Source organism: Petromyzon marinus, chromosome 56 (assembly GCF_048934315.1).
Source record: "Petromyzon marinus isolate PM22_M1 ecotype Great Lakes invasive population chromosome 56, UKy_Petmar_22M1.pri1.0, whole genome shotgun sequence".
Taxonomy (NCBI): domain Eukaryota; kingdom Metazoa; phylum Chordata; class Hyperoartia; order Petromyzontiformes; family Petromyzontidae; genus Petromyzon; species Petromyzon marinus.
This window is the reverse complement of record NC_133722.1, coordinates 5865897-5885640: the sequence shown is the minus strand read 5'-3', so window position 1 is coordinate 5885640 and position 19744 is coordinate 5865897. Positions and strand designations below refer to the sequence as shown.

General features: G+C 54.9%; 1 protein-coding gene across 1 annotated transcript in view; it reads right to left on the bottom strand.

Moving 5' to 3' along the window:
- Positions 1–19744, bottom strand: part of LOC116954711 (histone deacetylase 4-like) — a 253867-nt gene that overhangs the window by 151589 nt on the left and 82534 nt on the right. The gene's annotated exons all lie outside the window — the stretch shown is intronic.

Genomic DNA, 19744 nt, shown 5'->3' with positions numbered 1-19744 from the left:
GCTCCCCATAGTCACCACCACCACTCGCCAACAACAACAGCCGCCATTCGCCACTAAGCGGCAGGGACGTCACCACGGCGCTTGTGCCAGGGCTAGGTGCACGTTAAGGCAACGTGAAAGTGTCGAACGCTTGCTGGCAGAAAGGAGGTCACGGAACAGACCCAGGTGCCAGGGATTGACTAAGATGGCAGGAAGATGGCACCATCTGTGACAACTATCACCACCACCATCATTATCACCACCACCACAATAAACACCCCGATCACTTTCACCACTATCACCACCATCAATAACTATCAATACCAGCCAATTGCCACTAAGTGATAGTGACGTCATCACAGCGCTTGTGCCAGGCCAGGTGCACTTTGAGGCCACGTGAAGTGTCGAAGGCTCCACACCACCACCATCACTAACCCCCACCACTATCACCACCACCATCACTCACCCCTACCACCACCACTATCACTACCACCACCACTATCACCACCACCATCACTAACCCCCACCACTACCACCACTAACCACCACCACTACCACCACCAGCAAGTGCGACTCCACGTCGCCCCGCGGCTTGGGGGAGGGGGTTAGGGGGTCTGGCTCTGGGATTGTGACCCCCCCATCCCCCACCCCTGATGTGTGTGGCGTGGTGGAGTGCGTGGTGGAGTTAGTGGTGGAGTGCGTGGTGGAGTGCGTGGTGGAGTGCGTGGTGGAGTGAGTGGTGGAGTGAGTTGTGGAGTGCGTGGTGGAGTGCGTGGTGGAGTGAGTGATGGAGTGCGTGGTGGAGTGCGTGGTGGAGTGCGTGGTGGAGTGAGTTGTGGAGTGCGTGGTGGAATGAGTTGTGCACGATGGCAGGGTGGTACAGTACAACTATTAGTGGGTGGTTTGTCTGAAAACGATGGCGAGAATGGATTGATGATGGTAAATGATGATGTTTGCGACAATGATGTTGATATAATGGTGACTATATCATCTTATTTATGCTGATAGACGACGTAAGCTTACAAAAAGGGTGACAAGGAATGAGAACGATGCAGTTGACAAGGGGTGCGTGCTCAAAGGCACTGAAGAATTGAGTGGCAGCGATAGAGGGTTACTTAAGCAACACGAAATGTCTATAGGTGATGGGAAGGAACGGGAAGGAGTGGAGGGGGCGATGGAAGAGATATGATGATACTATGATGGTGACAGCGACATAATGGCAATAATAATATGATGATGGTGATATGATTCTGAAGGTGATGCTATCATCACTGAGATGACCCTGGCCAGGGATTTGACCTCAACTCAAGAGGAGAGCAGAGCGTGACATCTTTTGTGAAATCTTTCATTTAAAAAGGCGGGGGGGGGACACATAAAGCACAGCATTGAAAAAAAAACGAAATGATGAACGAAGCAAAGTGCCGACTACACCAAGCATCTTCTTGTTTCCTCTGATCGTAAAAAAGAAAAAGAGAGACGTGCGAACCATGTGGGGACAGGCAAACAATCCGGTCCCATCTGTGAAAGAGCAAGGCCCAGGAGCTGTGAATCGTTGTGTTTCCTGTGATTGCTAAATCGGTCCCTTTATCAAAGGGGGGGGGGGGGGGGTTGGCAGGCCACAGTCTCGCCCGTAAAAGCGCACGCGTGTAAACACTGCCGCGTGAAAGTGTTGCTACTACAGCGATGCTAAACCACTGTCGTACGCGGGACACTAAGCTCGCAGGCAGACGTCTGGCAGAGAGGCCAGAGGCCACGACTGTTCTTGGTAAATAGTTCCGAATTCTCGCAGTTGGGGGGGGGGGTGTGTGGGGGTTGGAGGGGGGAGTTGGGGGCATGTGAACATTTCAATGACCGTATTCTCCGGATTATAAGACGCATCCAAAGTGCTCGACACAAATGAACCACAACATCCTTGCTGCTGACCTCGTCAAGGAGCTATAAACCATCGTCACGCGAGCTCCGGTCATCATCATCGCAGCAGCGGTGGCTTTTGGCTCAGCCATCGAACAAAGACAGTGGCCACCGCATCATCGCGCGCTTTCAGATGCGCTTCCACGGCCGTCTGGAACGCTCTTACTTCCAATATTAGCGATCAACCGGAGCTTCCCTTTGCCGATACTCAATGCGCACTACACCGCAGGTACTCAATTAGGACTGAGCCGACCTTGAGGGAGACCCCATGGCCGGTTCAAACATTTGATATTTATGGATTCCTGCAGTTACGAAAGCTTCAAATCAAGATTTTATATTTATTTATTCTACTCCTCTTTGCTCCGTGTGGAGCATAATGCCGCAACAAGTCCACGTCATGCCGGACGTTCTTGAGCGAGAATTGAAATCTCGCGGTGTCGGCGGGTAAGTAGGGGTAGTGCGCTAACCACTGCGCCACCACTCCCCCCACCAGACAGACACACAATGGGTTCAGGCGCGCTGGCACGGACACGCGAGCACGCCCATGCCGATGCGTGTGTGCTCTGGAATGTCTCCCCACACGCCACTCCCCTGCGCCAGCCAGAGCTCCTCTCTCTCTCTCACCCACCAGCTGATCTTCATATCTCCCACCAGCTCCTCTCTCTCTCCCCCACCAGCTCCTCTCTCTCTCCCCCACCAGCTCTTCTCTCTCTCTCTCCCACGAGCTCTTCTCTCTCTCCCACCAGCTCCTCTCTCTCTCTCCCACCAGCTCCTCTCTCTCTCCCATCAGCTCCTCTCTCTCCCACCAACTGATCTTCATATATCCCACCAGCTCCTCATCTCTTCCTCCAGCTCCTCATCTCTTCCTCCAGCTCCTCATCTCTTCCTCTAGCTCCTCTCTTGCACCCACCAGCTCCTCTCTCTCTCCCACCAGCTCCACTCTCTCCCACCAGCTGCTCTCTCTCCCACCAGCTACTCTCATTCATCCACCAGCTCCTCTCTCTCCCACCAGGCTCCTCCACGTTACTCCGAAGCGCGCCCGAAATCTACTTGCAAACTAAACTCCCGTTGCGCTGTGGCACCACTTTACGAGCAAATTAATTCACAGCCCCCCTCCCCCGTACCCCCCCCCCTACCACCCCTCCTCCCCCGCCGCATGAAGGCCTCCCCTCTCCATCGCTGTGTCGGCCGCCCTCGTGGGTGGGAGTTGTTTGACCCAGCATCGCCATGCCGGGTCGCAGGCAGGGTGTGGTGGTGATGGCAGGCTGTACGGGGGAGCGGTGGTGCAGGGGTTAGCGCGCCGTTACCGCGAACCCGGCTCACGGCTACCAACAACACTAGTGACCGTTATCTGAACCGGTCTTGGGCCTCCCCTAGGTCGACTCAAGACTCAAATGAGTACCTGGTCCGGTGTGTAAACATCGCCACTGGGGAGACAAAGGCGGTCGAGCGTGGTGCTGTCCACCCACCCCCTCGTGCACCGTGCTGGCCTTCATAGGTGCTCACTAACAGCACTTGCCCTAACAGTCTCTCTGAGGCTACACGGGGGATCTTTGTCTTCGGGTATGGGGGGGTACCAGAGCCAATTCAGACACCACTCGCCACTGACGTTGGGTGCCGGGACTGCGGCGTGCCAGGTTCAGAGGTGTACAGGGCGCGCTTAATCACTGGCCCATCTCAAGATAATACCTCCCCCCCCCGCCACCTCCCACATCCATCAATGACACCATGGATTTAAGAGGAAGGGCAACAATTTTAAGAGGTGACATTGTCGGGGCAATGGTCCTCCTTCGTTGCACATAACTAGAGGGGCCAGAGAGAGATATAGTGGACAATGCGAGTTGGGAGACAACAGATCATTGGGAGCCTCCCTGTGTGGTTTGAAGGGGCATTGCCTGAAACGTCGCCTATTATATAACACGTGTTTTTTGTCGTTTGAAGGCCACAGTGTGGTTATTGACCATTGTGTTCAGTGTTTGTTGCTGTTAACTCTTCTTGTGCAGCGGTGGCGGCAGCATCGCCGAATCAACCCCTCTGCTGGTGTTGACGACGCTCGAGATTCAGAATGAGAATCAGAATATTTATTCTAACTGGAGGAGGAATCCCATGAGCTGCAAAGCTCTTTATCACGGATGTGCAGTAGGGGCACGGGGTAACAACGTCACAACAAACAGTAACAAAAAATACGATAGGAAGTCCAAAGTGCAAGAAAGGTAAACAAATCACCCAAACAAATACAACACGAAACCATCCCCCCCATCCTACCAAGCAAAGCCCACTGAGCGATTCACTTTTTTTTCAGAAGCGATCTGGCTACCACAAATGATAGCTCAACACGTAGCCAGCGTTTGATCAAAGTTTGTGAACTTGACCCAATGGGAGCCTCAACAGTCTTTCAGGAGGGTCCTAATTGGGAGGTAAACAGGATCGCTCAGAGATAAGCTATTCCTACACAGCAAGAAGACTCAAACTCACTAATTGGGAGGTAAACGCTATCGCCCAGAGATAAGCTATTCCTACACGGCAAGAAGACTCAAACTCACTAATTGGGACGTAAACAGGATCGCCCAGAGATAAGCTATTCATACACAGCAAGAAGACTCAAACTCACTATGACCATAACCTGCCGCAAAACCACTTGCTGTGCTTGGCCTTTACCACAGGCACCTTCCGAACTGCCCTGGAGAGAGCGAGCATCTCATCCCCGCACGGTGCGAAAGAAGTTCAACGTGCTTACAAGTCTTTTTATACACCACTGCGAAATCTTGCATCAGTCGATTCTGGTCTACCCGTCGTTCCAAAGACAAGTATGTGGTGGTGTTGTTGTTGATGATGATGTTATAGGGGAGATGGGGCCTTCTCCAGCCAAGCTCCGTGACTGTCGAATCTCCTCCTTCGGTCCATTAGGGATTCTAAATCCATTAAAAAATTGAAATCGCCGTCTTAAAACTCACCTATTTGTACTGCAGGCTTTCGCTGTAACTTTTTCGTCTGTTTGAATGCTCTGCAATTATCATTCGCTACGTGATCAACCAACCCCGCACGTACCAGCCACTGGGACCACGGGTAAGAATCACAGCGATCATCGCACAACATCGAAGCAAAATGTGAGAGCGGCATCAGAGAGGACCCGTTCCGCCAACGCCCCGCCAACGCCCCGCCAACGCCCCGCCAACGTCCCGCTCTGGTCCCGCTCTGGTCCCGCACTGGTCCCGCTCTGGTCCCGCACTGGTCCCGCTAATGTTCCGCCAACGTACCGTTCACGTACCGCTCACGTACCGCTCACGTCCCGCGAACTTATCGCCGCCAAACGTCCCGCCAACGTCCCGCTCACGTACCGCTCACGTCTTGCCAACGTCCTGCTCTGGTCCCGCTAATGTCCCGCTAATGTCCCACTAACGTCTCGCGAACGTCCTGCCAACGTCCTGCCAACGTCCCATTCATGTTCCGCCAACGTCCCGCCAACATCCCGCTCACACGTCCCACTCACGTCCCGCTCACGCCCCGCTAATGTCCCGCTAACGTCCCGCTCACGTCCCGCTCACGTCCCGCTAACTTATCGCCGCCAAACGTCCCACCAACGTCCACTAACAACGATGGCGGTGTAAGCCGCTGAATTGAAATATGAACCAAACATTTTACATTTAGCCAAACAACTTTGGGCCTAACACGATTCGGTTGTTTGGCGAAAGATCGCGAGCCGTGGGGTCCGGGCGAGCATAATTGGAAACACACAACGTGCTGTTCTGTGTTCTCTCTCTATTTTTTGTGTTTGTTTAGAGCCAAAATAATTCAAGTCGGCGAAGTAGAAAAAAAAAGGAGAATCCTGAAAATGAGAAACGCCCGCCCGCCTCCTAGCTGCAGCGAGAGCGCCCGCCCCCTGTCCGTGGGTGGGCTCTCCGGAGCCGCGTGCGCTTCTTCAACGACTGCTTCGTGACGTTATTTAATAACCCTTTCCCGTTCCGAGACGTCTTCTGCAAGTTGGCAGAGTGTGGGTATCCCGTTCACACGCAAGCGGCTCAGCGTTAATTTTATTAGAGAAGCGTAGTAGCAGTGCCGTTGTTTTTAATGACGTTGTTACTTTTTGCAACAATGTTCTGGGTAGATGAGCGAATGGGTGAACGGATGAGTAAGTGGTGGGTGAGTGAGTGGGTGGGTGGGTGGATGAGTGAGTGGGTGGGTGAATGAGTGAGTGGGTGGGTGGATGAGTGGGTGGGTGGATGAGTGGGTGGGTGGGTGGATGAGTGGGTGGGTGAGTGGGTGGGTGAGTGGGTGAATTCAGCTGACTCTTGCAACCCAGAGGGATTTCAACTCTTTGAATCTGGAGTGGCAGAGACTTGGGGATGATGGCAGCGGCTACGGACAAAACGGCGCTCAGCCGAGATGGTCCCGGTTCTGGCCACGATCGTCTTTTGAGATGCACGCGCGCCCCCCTGAAAGAACAGTGCCGAGCCTCCGCGGTCGTAGGTGCAAGGAGCGTGGAGGGATACGGCGGCCGTAAATCACGAACCTTGGACTCGTAAACGCGCGCGGTGCGGCACGACAGCAAAGTTCGACCGCGTCGTACGGTAACGAAGCTGGGAGCCGCCGTCGCGACGGAACCAAACGTGCAGATTTGGGTCATCGGGGCGTGTTTTCGGTGTGTGCGCCTTTGCTCTCAAACGCGGGGCCTTTAGCTTTGTTCACACACAGGCTGACGACACCCGCACCTCCGATTAGCACCGTTGGATACGCGCAGTGTGAAAAAAGTTCAACACGCATACATACACCGCACCTTCGACACGAGCTTATCGGAAAACACGCGGACAGCCGTTGCAGAGCACGCGGGCAAGTTTTGTTCGCGAGCACCTATTAAGACTGACGAGGCGGTGGTTTGGCAAACACCATCCAGGTCTGGCTATTCTTATCTCACTTATTTACCCAGGAAAGCCTGGCTGAATCTCAAAGGGGGGGGGGGGGGAGCGATGTTGCTCTGTGTGTGATCCCAATGGAGTCATTTGCTAGCATGCAACTTGCTTGCATTGGGATGTTTGCGATAGCCATAGCTGAAACATACATTGTGCAAAACGTACTGTGTATGCTTTGTGCTACGGGAGGAAGCCGGAGAATCCGGAGGAAGCCTACGCGGCATAGGCAGAGGACATAGAAACTCCACGCAGAAAGGCGCCTATGTCAGGGAATCGAACCCAGGTCCTCCTTGCTGCGAGGCACGAGGGTTGCTGCTGTGTCACCAGCACAATAGGCGTGACAATGAATCACCACGATCTGAGGTCATGATTCAGTGCAATAATCTATTGGTTTTCACAGGCACACACACGCATGCATACTCTCACACACACTCCCACGCAAGCACACAGACGAAGATCGCCCGTATAAGCCTTGAACAGACTGTTGGGGCAAGTGTTGTGAGTGGTTACCTAAGAAGGCTGGCAGGGCACCATAAGGGGGGTAAGCGTGGCCAACATAACACGCCTTCGTCTTGTGAGTGGCGATGTGTACACATGACAATAGATACTCATTTAAGGCTGAGTCGACTTAGGGAAGGCCCAAGACCGGTTCAGATAATCGTCACCGGTGTTGTAGGTGGCCGTGAGCGGGAATCGAACTCGAGTTGCCAGGTTCGTAGCACAGCGCGCTGACCGCCACACTCCCGCTCACCATGCCACACACACACGCGTAGGACTATGAATGTAACTTCTGCGGTTTCACAAAGGAACAATTAACAGTCAAAGGCGAACAGTCAATGAAAAGTGGGCGTTATTTTTAGTTTCAGCTCTCATGAAAGCATCAGAGACAGCCTGGGAAACACAGCGGCATAGGTGTGACTCGACAAGATAAGGGATGTTTGCTTTACGGCTGGGAGAAATAAGAAAAAGTGCAGCCCTCCCGACTGCTTGGCTCACACCGCCCGCTGGCACTGGCGGGAGAGGAGAGGCCCCTTAAAACGCGGAGGGGGGGGGGTAGCTCAGGAGGGCCCCTCGACAGTGGCCATTCGGCCTCAAGAGTATTTTGACCTAAACACGAGGTCCAACATCAGCTGAGGACATCGCGAGGCACGTTTCCTACTCTGAGCGAGTGGTTCAAAGTACTCGCTCGTGTTGGTGAGAAATGTACTTGCCTACTTGCTGTACTGGCTCCCACAGGTAGCGCACACTCTTTCAGACGGGGTCATCGTGCCATCTCGAAGCGTTCTATTAAATGGGATCCACTCACTCACCCAACATACCTGGCTACTCATCCAAGCACTCATCCGCTCACCCATCACACCTGGTTTTTCACCCACTCGCCAACCTACACACCGAATTAATTAATTCAATCACGAACTCACTCACTCACATAGCCACCCACTCACCCACCCACACCCTCACTCACTCACTCACCCATCCACACCCTCACCCACCCACCCACCCACACCCTCACTCACCCACCTACACCCACCCTCATGCACCTACCCACACTCTTACTCACCCACCCACACTCTTACTCACCCAGCCACACCCTCACGCACTCAGCAACACCCTCATCTTCACTGGCACTACATGTGCCAAGTTAAAGCTCGGTTTTCAGCACGTGGGTACTCTCTGCTCCCGGTCTCATGGCCCAACTACTTGCGCACAATGCCAGAAAAATAACGAGATTTTTTTTTTTTAACGCTCGAGTTCCCTTCCAAAACTATGGGCGGGTGGCCACAGCAGGAGGGGAGGGGAAGCGAGCAGGAGGAGGCAGCGGCGATGATCGGAGAGGTCACGGTGCCCTGCCCGGTGTTAACTCCGGTGCCAGATCACGCAGCCCGAATGCACGGTCACAGTCTACGGGGCGAGACCCTAGCACTTCCCTGCAACCAGCGGGCAGCGTCCACCAGTGTCCTACGTTTGCTGCTCTAGTGTTCCGCAGCGCACCGCGGCACTCTGTAGCGCTTCGCTGCACTCCGCCGCACTTCACAGCTCTCCCCAGCTCTCCCCAGCTCACCACAGCATTTCGCAGCGCTCCACAGCGCTCCACAGCACTCCGCAGCACTCTCCAGCGCTCCACAGTGCACCGCAGCACTTGGCAGTGCTCCGCAGCACAACAGCACACCACAGCGCTCCACAGCACTCCGCGGCGCACCACAGTGCACCACAGCACACCACAGAGCTCCACAGCGCTCCATAGCGCACCGCAGCACTCCGCAGCACTCCGCAGGACATCGCAGCACTTCACAGCACCCCGCAGTGACCGCAGCACACTGCAGTGCTCCTCAACGCCCCGCAGCACAACAGCGCAGCAGCACACCGCAATGCACCACAGCACTTCACAGGACTTCACAGCACCCCGCAGTGCCCACAGTGCCCGCAGCACACCACAGTGCACCACAGCATTCCGCAGCACTTCACAGCACCCCGCAGTGCCGGCAACACACCACAGCGCTCCTCAGCGCTTTGCAGCGCTCCTAAGCGCTGTGCAGCACACCGCAGCACTCCGCAGCACTCCGCAGCACACCACGGGACTCTGCGACCCATTAATTCCAACCTCACCGTGCTCAGCAAAGTCTGGGATTGTCCAATTTCCATTGCCGGCCCTGTGCCGAGTGGTGGAAATTCTGCATTCCCATGGCGAGGATGGTCTATCGGTTTACCAACTGATAACCACGTACCGTCAGGGCGTGTCCCATGACCTCCTGTCATTCCACACATACACAAAGTGCACCTAGGCTGGCACGAACACGGTAGAGACACGACCGCCACACGAGTTGGCTTGCAGCTGTTTGTTTGTTTGCTGCTGTTGTTGTTGATTATAACGACGGTATGAATAAAGGTGTCCCAACGGTCCGCGCGCTAACCAAAACGACCATTGAGACCACCATGTTAAAACAGATCATAGCTCAACCAAGTGGCTTATCGCGCGAATATGTATAGCAGCCAAATACTCCAAACGCGTGACGCCGATTCCAAAATGTGGAAGGGAAAAACCGGACGACCCGGAGAAAAATCCACACAATCACGGGGAGAGAGGCGCGCAAACTCCAAATATACAGCAGGCGTCATCAAGGGTCAGCATTGAACCCACGACCTCCTGAATACCAGACGACCTCCTGTATACCAGGTGTTAACTGGGCACCAGTTAACACAACACAGTTCCAGCGCGCGGTTCTTTTAGCTGTGGGAGGAAACTGGAGAACCCGGAGGAAACCCATGCAGAACGGGGGGGGGTGGGGGGGTGGAGGGGGTGGGGGTGCGGAAGAACGTACAAGCTCCGGCACGGAGAGCGGCGCCTGGGTCGGGAATCGAACCCAGGGCCCTGGCGCTGCGAGGCGCAAGGCTTCGACATCCGCATGGTGCCACGTGCTGACGCGATCAACGGTACGGGGCACAACCAGGCGGCCCGGCGTTCCCAATCTCCTCCCCGGCGGGCGGTGGCGTCGCTAGCGGTGGCGGTGACGACGCTGACGGTAGCTTAGCGGGATAGCGTGTCGCGCTACGAACCCGCCGACCGAGTTCGATTCCCGCTAAACGGCCACAGACACCGGTGACTATTATCTGAACCGGTCCTGGGGCCTGGGTAGGGAGGCAAAAGGCAGCCGGGCACCGGTGCTGGCCACCCAAAGGTGGCCTTCGCAAAGTGCTCGCTAACAGCACTTGCTTCCAACAGTCTATTAAGGCTATATGGAGGATCTTTGTCTTTGGTGGCGGTGGTGGCGGTGGTGGCGGCGGTGGCAGCAGTGGTGGTGGTGGTGGTGGCGGCGGCCGTGGTGGTGACGGTGGCAGTGTAGCGGTGGTGTTGGTGGTGATGGCGGCAGTGGCGGCGGTGATGGCAGCACCTCCCGACTTTCAACGTCAATCGAGAATCGGGCCGCGGCGAGACCCTGGCTCAAGCGGCGACGGCGTGCGGCGCAAACAAACTCCGGGCACTTTTTTTCCCGCTCAGACGTTTCAATCCCGCGGAGAACAATCAACAAACCCCCGTGGCGGGGCGAGCGCCGCGACGTCCGCGGATCCTCCGGTAAGCCGGAGCCTCCCAAACAATTCCCCAATGACAAGTGGGAACACGCGCGGGCGAGGTGGGGGCTCCGGGGGGGGTGGGGGGGGGGTGGGGGGGGGGGTGGGGGGTGGGTGAGCGCGGTTCCCACAGAGAGTACCCCCTCCCCACACACACTACCCCCTGCCCCCCACCCCCACAACACCCCCTCAATGGGACCCTCAGTGGGCGTGCAATGTGTCCAAGGTGGCGAGGGAACACAGGAACACCGCTCCGCTAGTATTTCGATATTTAGAGCCGATGCCCGAGGCAAACGTGCGCGCCATTACAAGCGGCCTCAAGTGTGACGACGGAGTTTGGCCACGTGCATGTGCGCGCGTGCGCGAGATCGGTGAGTTGAGGACTTCTCGTGAAGGACGCTGCTACTGGGCAGTTGGAGGCGGGCGCTCTCCAGCAACGACGGAGGGGTGGATGAGCGACGCTCACAACAACGAGCGGAGCGCCGGGCGGATAAAACGCGGCAAGTTAACACAGCACAGGTGGTGCATCTGCCGGTCATCCCCATCAATCAACCCACGGCACCTGCATCTGTCCCGTGATCTCCTATCAACGAACCTTCGACACTTCACGTGGCCTCAAGGTGCACCGAGCCTGGCCTCAAGGTGCACCTAGCCTGGCACAAGCACCATGGCGATATCACCGCAACTTCGTGGCAAGCGGCAGCTGTTGTCGGTTGTGTGTTTTCCGTTTGCACGTCCGTATCCGCGTGTTTGCGCACGCGTCCGCGCGCACGTGCGCACGTGCGAGCTACGTAAAATATTTGACTTGGGCGCGAAACTGAGACGCGGCTCTCATTTGCGGCGAGCTCTCGGTGACAGCGCGGGGCCACGGGTCACCGCGGGACGGACGTGGCGCGGCGGCGAGACTCGGCGCGTGCCAGCCAGCCCTGACGCGCGCGGCAACGGGTACGACTGGCAGGGCGAGAGCCGGGATGAGGCTTCACTGCTCACCGTCACTCGGCGTCAGTCGCACGCTCGCACGCTCGCACGCTCGCACGCTCACCGTCACCCGCACACTCACCGTCCCTCGCACACTCACCATCGCTCAGAAACTCACACCTTCACTATCACTCACATACCGTCACTCGCACACTCGCCTCCTCACCATCACTTGCACGCTCACCACCTCACCCACTCACCGTCACTCACAAACCCACCCCGTCACTGTCACTCAAACACTCACCCCCTCACTGTCACTCACACACTCACCCCCTCACTGTCACTCACACACTCCCCCTCTCACTGTCACTCACACACTTACCCCCTCACTGTCACTCGCACACTCACAGTCACTCAACCCCTCGCACCCTCACCGTCACTCGCACACTCACCCCCTCACACACACACCCCCTCACCGTCACTCACACTCACGCCCTCACTGTCACTCACACACTCACTCTCTCACTGTCACACACTCACCCCCTCACCGTCACTCACTCACACACTCACCCCTTCACTTGCACGCTCACGTTCTGGCGGCAATTGTTTTGTTCACAGCTGTCCATTCGAGGGCACTTCAGAGAGCACCTGTAAAAGGTTTTTTTGGCCTACTCTTCCACGCTGGCCAGACCTCTCATTTACTCTTCCACGCGACCCACCAATGGAATAACCGTAGTGTGCTCATTTACACCGCTGGGTGGACAAAGGCAGGCGGAGGAGGGGGGGTGGGGGAGTATTTAAGAAACTCCCCCGCCCCCCCCCGTTGTTTCAACTGCGGAGAGATCAATGAGTTGAACCGGCGACCTCTGGATCGCAAGTCCAGTGTTCTAACCGGCACGCCTCGGTGGTGGTGAGATGTCCGCTGCTTCGCCTAGTATACGGGAGGGCGTGGGTTCAATCCCGACCATGACGACTGAATATTTGGAGTTTGCATGTTCTCCGTGGTCGCGTGGATTTTTATCTGGGTCCTCCGGTGTTTCCCTCCGCATTCAGAATCAACATCACGAGTTGAGAGTATTTGGCTGCTATAAATTTCCACGTGATAAGCCACTTCGTTGAGCTATCATTCGTGATAGCCAGGTCAGGTCGCTTCTGAAAAAGAGCTGTTTAGCTCAGTGTGACCTTACCTGGTAAAATATAAATAGTTTAGTTACAGATGAAACTCATTACACACAAAGTTATCGCCACAAATGAACCCGAATGCCCTACTGATCTCGTCATGGAGCTCAAATCACCAAGCGAACTCCGGTCATCCAACAAAGACGCGCGCCGCATCGCGCGCTTTCACAGACGCGCTTCTGCGGCCGTCCGCAACGCTCTTCCTTCCGATATTTGGAAGCCACTGGGAGCTATGCACTTGTAAATCATCGTCTCGATTGAAAATAAATGTCTTTACAACTGCTTTTTGCGTGTTCGTTTGTTGCCATTCCCCCGCAACTCCAATTAGCACGGTTGGCTTACGTGCGGTGCGAAGTAAATTAAACATACGTACATTTTAGAAAAGAATTCCCTCCATTGCAGTTCCGTTCACGCATGTTCACTCCAACAGTCTAAATGTAAAGTTATTGTTGTATATATATGTTTTTGTGCAATGGTTTCAATTACCCCTGTAACATAGTTGTTTAGCTCCGAAATTGTTATTTTTGTGCATCGTTTTTTCTTCTTCCTTTCTCCCGTTCTTGTCCTTTCCTTGACCCAGGAGGTCAGCCTTGCAAATTGAGTCTCATCCTGCTGGTCTCTCTCTCTGTCGAGGTCTCTCACGTGGATAAACAAAATAAACTAAGGCACACGCACACACTTTTCTCTCGCGCTCTCTCTCTCTCTGTCCGTCCGTCCGTCTCTCTCTCTTTGGATCTGCGCGTGTTTGCGACGACGCGGACGGGGATTGGGTAGCCGCGCGGCGCCGTCAAAACCGCGGCGGCTGCTCCGATGCATCGCTCGCAGGAAATCTGACCAGAGTTTCTTGACAATAGCGGGAAAGTGAGCACGGGGGGGGGGGATGTTTACAGAGCGAGCGCGGCTGGAAAGGACAGTCTGGAGGAGAGCGCCTTTAAAGTGCGCGTGTTTAGGAAATTCGTTTTTGACTCTCGCTCGTGCGATTCAAAGCCGGGCGCGGGCGTGCACGAAAAACTAAAAAAAATTCCCCCGTTTTATTTTCCGCTGCTCAACGTGCAAAAAAAAAACCCATTCGGCTCAAGTTAAAGAAGTTACAAAAAAAGAAGGAAGCGAGTGAGAGAGAAAGCGAGCCAGCCTGGCGATTATCCCCGGATGGCGGCGGGGGGGGTTGGGGGGAGCGCGTTCGTCTGTTATCGCGAGGATTTTTTTTGTTCTTCACGAGACGAAAACTTTTGAGCGTTAAAAAAAAACTTTGCCAAAGAGCCCCGACTCTCGCCAACGTGCTCCGTGAACGGAGAAAGCGGTGGTGGTGGTGGTGGGCGCTGCTGACGTGGTATGGCCACTCGCGATGCGGTTACGCTTGTCCAATGGAGGGTGGTCGCTCCTTCTCCGCGGCTGGTGCCCACCGGGGTGTAGCGTTCCCTCCTCTCGCTCGCTCTCGCTCTTCTCTCTCTCTCCGTGGTCGTGTTTCATTGCGACGTCCGTTTTTTTTCTTTCTCTCTCTCTCTGTGTGCGGCACCAAGAAGCTCAGGGACTCATTTCTCTTTCTCCCTTTTTTTTCCTCCGCCGGCCAGTCTCTTCTCCCCGCGCGTCAAAATTCCCACCGTCACCGTCGTTTCTCGACGCACTCTGCCCTGGAGCCCCACACCCCACCACATTCGTACAGCAACTTGACTTACGGTTGCATTTGGACTCTTTACGATTCCAAATTGCTTTGTTTATTATGGTATTAATGAGTGCGGTATCCGTTAGCGTGGTATTAATTATCCAACTCAGTAGAGTGCTGGCGCACAGCTCCGGTAATATAACGACTTGCAGCTGGATGTAGGTGGATCATGCGGAGATGGAGACGTTCACGTGCCCGTGACACTCACCGTCACGATTTGGGGGGGGCCCACTATCGGATCCAAGGATCGATGCTGCACGTGAGCGTCGTGGCGACTGGCGCCGTCCTGCGGTGACCGCAGGGGTGGCGCTGACCCACGGCACACGAGGCGTGTGAGGATGCCACAGTGGAGAGATGTTGACTACCTCGCCTGGTATACAGGAGGTCTCGGGTTCGATCCTGACCCCGATGCCTGCTGTATATTTGGAGTTTGCGTGTCTCTCTCAGCGTGGTCGCGTGGATTTTTCTCCGGGGTCCTCCGGTTTTTCCCTCCACATTTAGAATCAACATCGGGCGTTTTAGAGTATTTGGCTGCTATGAATTTCCACATGAAGATAATCCGCTTTGTCGAGCGATCATTTGTGGTAGCTAGGTCGCGTCTGAAAAAGAGCTACATAGCTCTGTGCGTCTTACCTGAAAAATTAAAAACATAGTAAATCATAATAGGATCGAAAACACTGCCCCGTAAGCTCGCGATGCAAGGCACGAACATTTTATTTTAATTAGCAAAGCGATGCATCGCTACACCGCCCGGATTCGGTGATAAAAGAAAACATGACAATTTGACATTGGGCAGCAGGAGGGGGTGGCACAGTGGTAACACCGGCGGCCAACAGCAAGAAGGACACTGGTTGGATTCCTGCCACGGGGTGCACTCTCCACACGGAGTTTGCGTACGTTCTCTCCCCCGTTCCGCAATGGGTTTCTCCTTCTGGGTTCTCCAGTTGAGTTTCGCCCACAGCTACAAAAGCGCTCGGTGCAATCGGCGCTCGACCGCATGTCCCAACGATGCCGAACCCTACTCTTTGGTTCTATTGGGTAAAGTCACGTAGGTGAAAATAAAATAACAAAAAATCACGACGTTTCGGCCACAACACAAGCGGCCTTCATCAGGTGAAGGGACGAGACTGTCTGGAGGACAGCGCTGGAGTGGAAGAAGCCACGCTTAGATCACGACCTTTAAGCTGTGTGAGAAGAAAAAGACCACGTGCCTTGACAAAGGAATTAGCATATAATTTAGCATTGAAATGGCTCATTGAAATAGCTAAGTTAAAGTATACACATCCGCAGAGGTACCCCTTGACAAAGGAATTAGCATCGAATTTAGCATTGAAATAGCTGAGTGATTAGCTTGTAACTGGTCACAGAAATAGCTATGTTAAAGTCAGAGCATATACATTCACCGAGGCACCTAGTACTCATCAAACAGGAGAATTTAGCGAAACACAACCACGTTCTTTTCCGACCCGGCGGTGCCATCCCGCCGGTTCCTCCAAAAGCCGACTCCCGCACGCGTTCCGTCACCCTGCGGCGAATATCGCTACAGACGGTAACGGCGGCACTGATGGAGAAAAAGTCACCGTTGGGGTTATTTTCGGCGGGCTGGGCCGAGACCCACCCCCCCCCCCCAAACTTGCTCCACGCGCTTGAGAAAGTGGGACGAGTGTTTTGTCAACGGAGCTCTTTGCAAATTGCCGTGAGCTCCCTCCCTCTCTCTCTCTCTCGCACGTGCGCGCGTGCCTGCACGTTCCACATTGTGATGCATACGCACCGGCGGAAAGGAAACGGCAGAGCCACTCATCGCAGGAGTTTATCCACGCAGAGGACAGGCCCGGGGAGAGTCCGAGACCCGCCAGCGCTTTCACCGAACGTTAAACAGGAAATCTTCGCAAAACGCAAAAAAAAAACTGACTGCAATGTTTAAAAATAACAATAATACACAAATCGGGCTGAATGATAACTCCATTGAATAATCGTGCATTCTTGCCAGATCAAAATGACCCCAACGCAATTCCGCCAAGTGTAATCCATAACTCTTGCGCTATTGCATATTCGTTCACTTGTGCGTCGGACGACGGAGAAGGGGAGGGGGGGGGTTGTGGCGAGTCCCATGTGTGCCCCCCCCGCCGCTGTCAAGTAGTCACGATATTTTATTTGTTTACCCGGCAAAGCCTCGCAGAGTTTCAAAACTCTTACGGGTGGAGGGGGGGGGCGACCACAAGGGACGAGGGTAGGCCAAATCCCTTCAACGAGCATTCCTACACGTGGAGATGAAACGGCGGTATCTGGAGAATACCCACGGTGGGAGGGGGGGTGGAGTAGAATCCACGTTCCACACACAGAGATCGACAACCAACTCGCTGTACTGCCCCCCCCCCACGCCATACAAGCGCGACACGACGTGGATTTGCAGAGCGGCCAAAAAGGGACCGCGCGCACCTCGAGACGCCGCTGTACGAAAGAAAGTTTTCCGGAGGCGGTCGACCGCAGGGAAAGAGGGAGGTCTTTGAGTCTGGACTTGATAAGGGGCATGAGAGTCGACGGCACAGACAGCTGTGGGAAGAAAGAGTTCCAGACCGTCGGTGGGGTAGCAGAGAAGAACGAGCAACTTCCCACTGGAAAAGGTTTTGAGTGGGAGCTTCCTCAGAAAACCTTGGTTTTCGGACGAGAGCAAAGTGGAAGGAAACAGAGTGAGGTGAGAGGGGAGAGGTAGCTGAGTGCATGGAGGGGAGTAGAGTGAGATGAGAGGTAGGAGAGTGAGTGGAGGGGAAGAGAGTAAAATGAGAGGTAGGAGAGAACATAGTAGAGAGTAGAATAGAGTGAGGCAAGAGGAGAGAGGGAGGTAGGGGGCAAGTCAACGGAGGATCTTGAAATCGATCCGGGATTGGATCGCGAGCTGATGGAGGGACCGGGGGGGTGTCGGGGCTGACGTGGTGCGGGTGGGCAAGCGTGGCGAGCGTGTTGAGGAGCGCGAGGAGCCCGGGAGCGGCGGTTCAGACCGTCGGCCGTCCCACCGCGCTGGGGCCCGCAGCGGGAGGGCGTCTCAATTTCTGCGTGACCCACCGACCCCACTTCGCGGTTGCTGCATTGCAGGCGTGCCCCCGGGCACGCGGACCCTTGTGCTCACTTGGCACCGTCAGCTCCGAGGCGGAGCGATTTCAAAGTAATATCTGGAATTGGGCGATTGCCTGGGAATACCGCCCTCACTCACTGTGATGTCGTAGTTAGTAGTAATCATCGTCACCACCGGCCATGAGCTATCCATTGCTGGACGAAGGCCTCCTCCCCCCCCCCCACAAGTCATCACCGTCTCTTAGGATCTCAAAATCCACCGAGCCAGAGGTGGGCAATACGATGTTTTTGTTCCACAATAGAGGTTGTTTTTGAGTTAGACTGTGTAAATATAAATGTGTCGTTGAACCCGCCGCCACCACCACCCGACACAGCCAATTAGTAAGGTTTGACGCGCAAACAAAACGTGCCAATTCGTTACTAGTTCAGCACACCGGTTGTTTTGGGGAGTAAAGCTGTCTTTAACATTTTCTTGGGTTGGGTTACACTATCCCGAGCAAAAATTCGTGATTTTTTTGGCAATTTTCCATGTTTTTTATTGAAGATGTTTCTTTTTTCACAAGGGCGCACCCACCCCCCCCCCCCCCCCCGGCTTCCCTTACAGAAAAGGAGGAGCCTTACGGAGTCCACTACACACACGGAGCCTACACGGGGGTGCTCAGCCGCTGCCGCGCTGACCCAGGTTACTAAGGCTCAGTCCACCTGCCCGCATATCTTAAAACCGTGCCCCGCCGCTCTGCTTCCCAGTGGCCGCAGGGTGAACGTGTCCACACTGTGGCGATGGCCTCGGTGACCCACCACCGTGAACCTGATGGGCACGTGCCACCTGGTGTCGTTAGTTGTTCGTATTTGTTATCGCACCGATTGCTCGTTAAGCATCGACGTTGATAGCCGACCTGGGTAGCACCGCTGGCCAAGTGCCGGACGCCACGGTCAGAAGGCTGCGAGTTAAAATCCCGATTGGGGGGGGGGGGGTCAATGTAGGCCATTACCGCCGTTATTATAATTCATCTGGTGTTTGTAAAATGAGGACAACACTTCGGAATGTCTTATGGAACGACTGTTCCCGCCGTGGGAATGTGAAATGTCCACCGTTGGCTCAGATCACCGACGGCGTCAAGCAAGCGCCCTGTTGCACATTTGAGCGGAGAGGCAGGCAGTCACGTTTATTATTTGTTTCGTTCGAGTTTTTGGCAGAGGGTGGGTGGAGGGGGGCGGGGGGGGGGCGATGCCTCCGTTAGGCCACGTTATCAAGCGCTTTCCCAAGATGTCAATCTGGCCCTGTGACTTTCCTATAAATACAGCGAATAACAACAACGACAATGAACATTCCACAAGGAACTGCAGCGCAACGGCAGAAGGGGACGATTCCATTTATCAGAGCGGTGGGCGGCGACATCGGCTCTCTCACCGCGGCGGGAATAAAAAAAAAAGCTATTGGATATTCTCTTCGCCTTCTAAAATTGAGGTTTTCCTTCCCCCCGGGGGGTGATTGTGAAAAAAAAAACTGTGGGGGGGGGGTGGTGGAGGCAGTAGGGAGATGGCGGGGGGTTGTTGGGGGCCATCTCACACCGCACCTCTGCACGCGGCCGACCTGCGGTGGTTTCCGTTCCGCCGCCACGCCTCCGGACGGTGGCGCTGCGGCACGCCAAAGAGAGGCAACCGAGAACCCTGCCCCTGCGGGCCCTTTTCCCACGTCGGTGGCGCCAGCAGAGGCAGCACCTTCAACATTTGCTTGTAAGGTGCAGGTAGGAGAAAAAGTGCGCCGAATAATACGGAGAGATACGGTAGTTCACGTGACCCGGAAGATATGCTAGCTCACCTGGCTCACATGATAAGGTAGTTCACGTGACCCAGAGGATACGGTAGTTCACGTGACCCAGAGGATACGGTAGCTCAGGTGACCCAGAGGATACGGTAGTTCACATGACCCAGAGGATACGGTAGTTCAGGTGACCCAGAGGATACGGTAGTTCACGTGACCCAGAGGATACGGTAGTTCACGTGACCCAGAGGATACGGTAGTTCACGTGACCCAGAGGATACG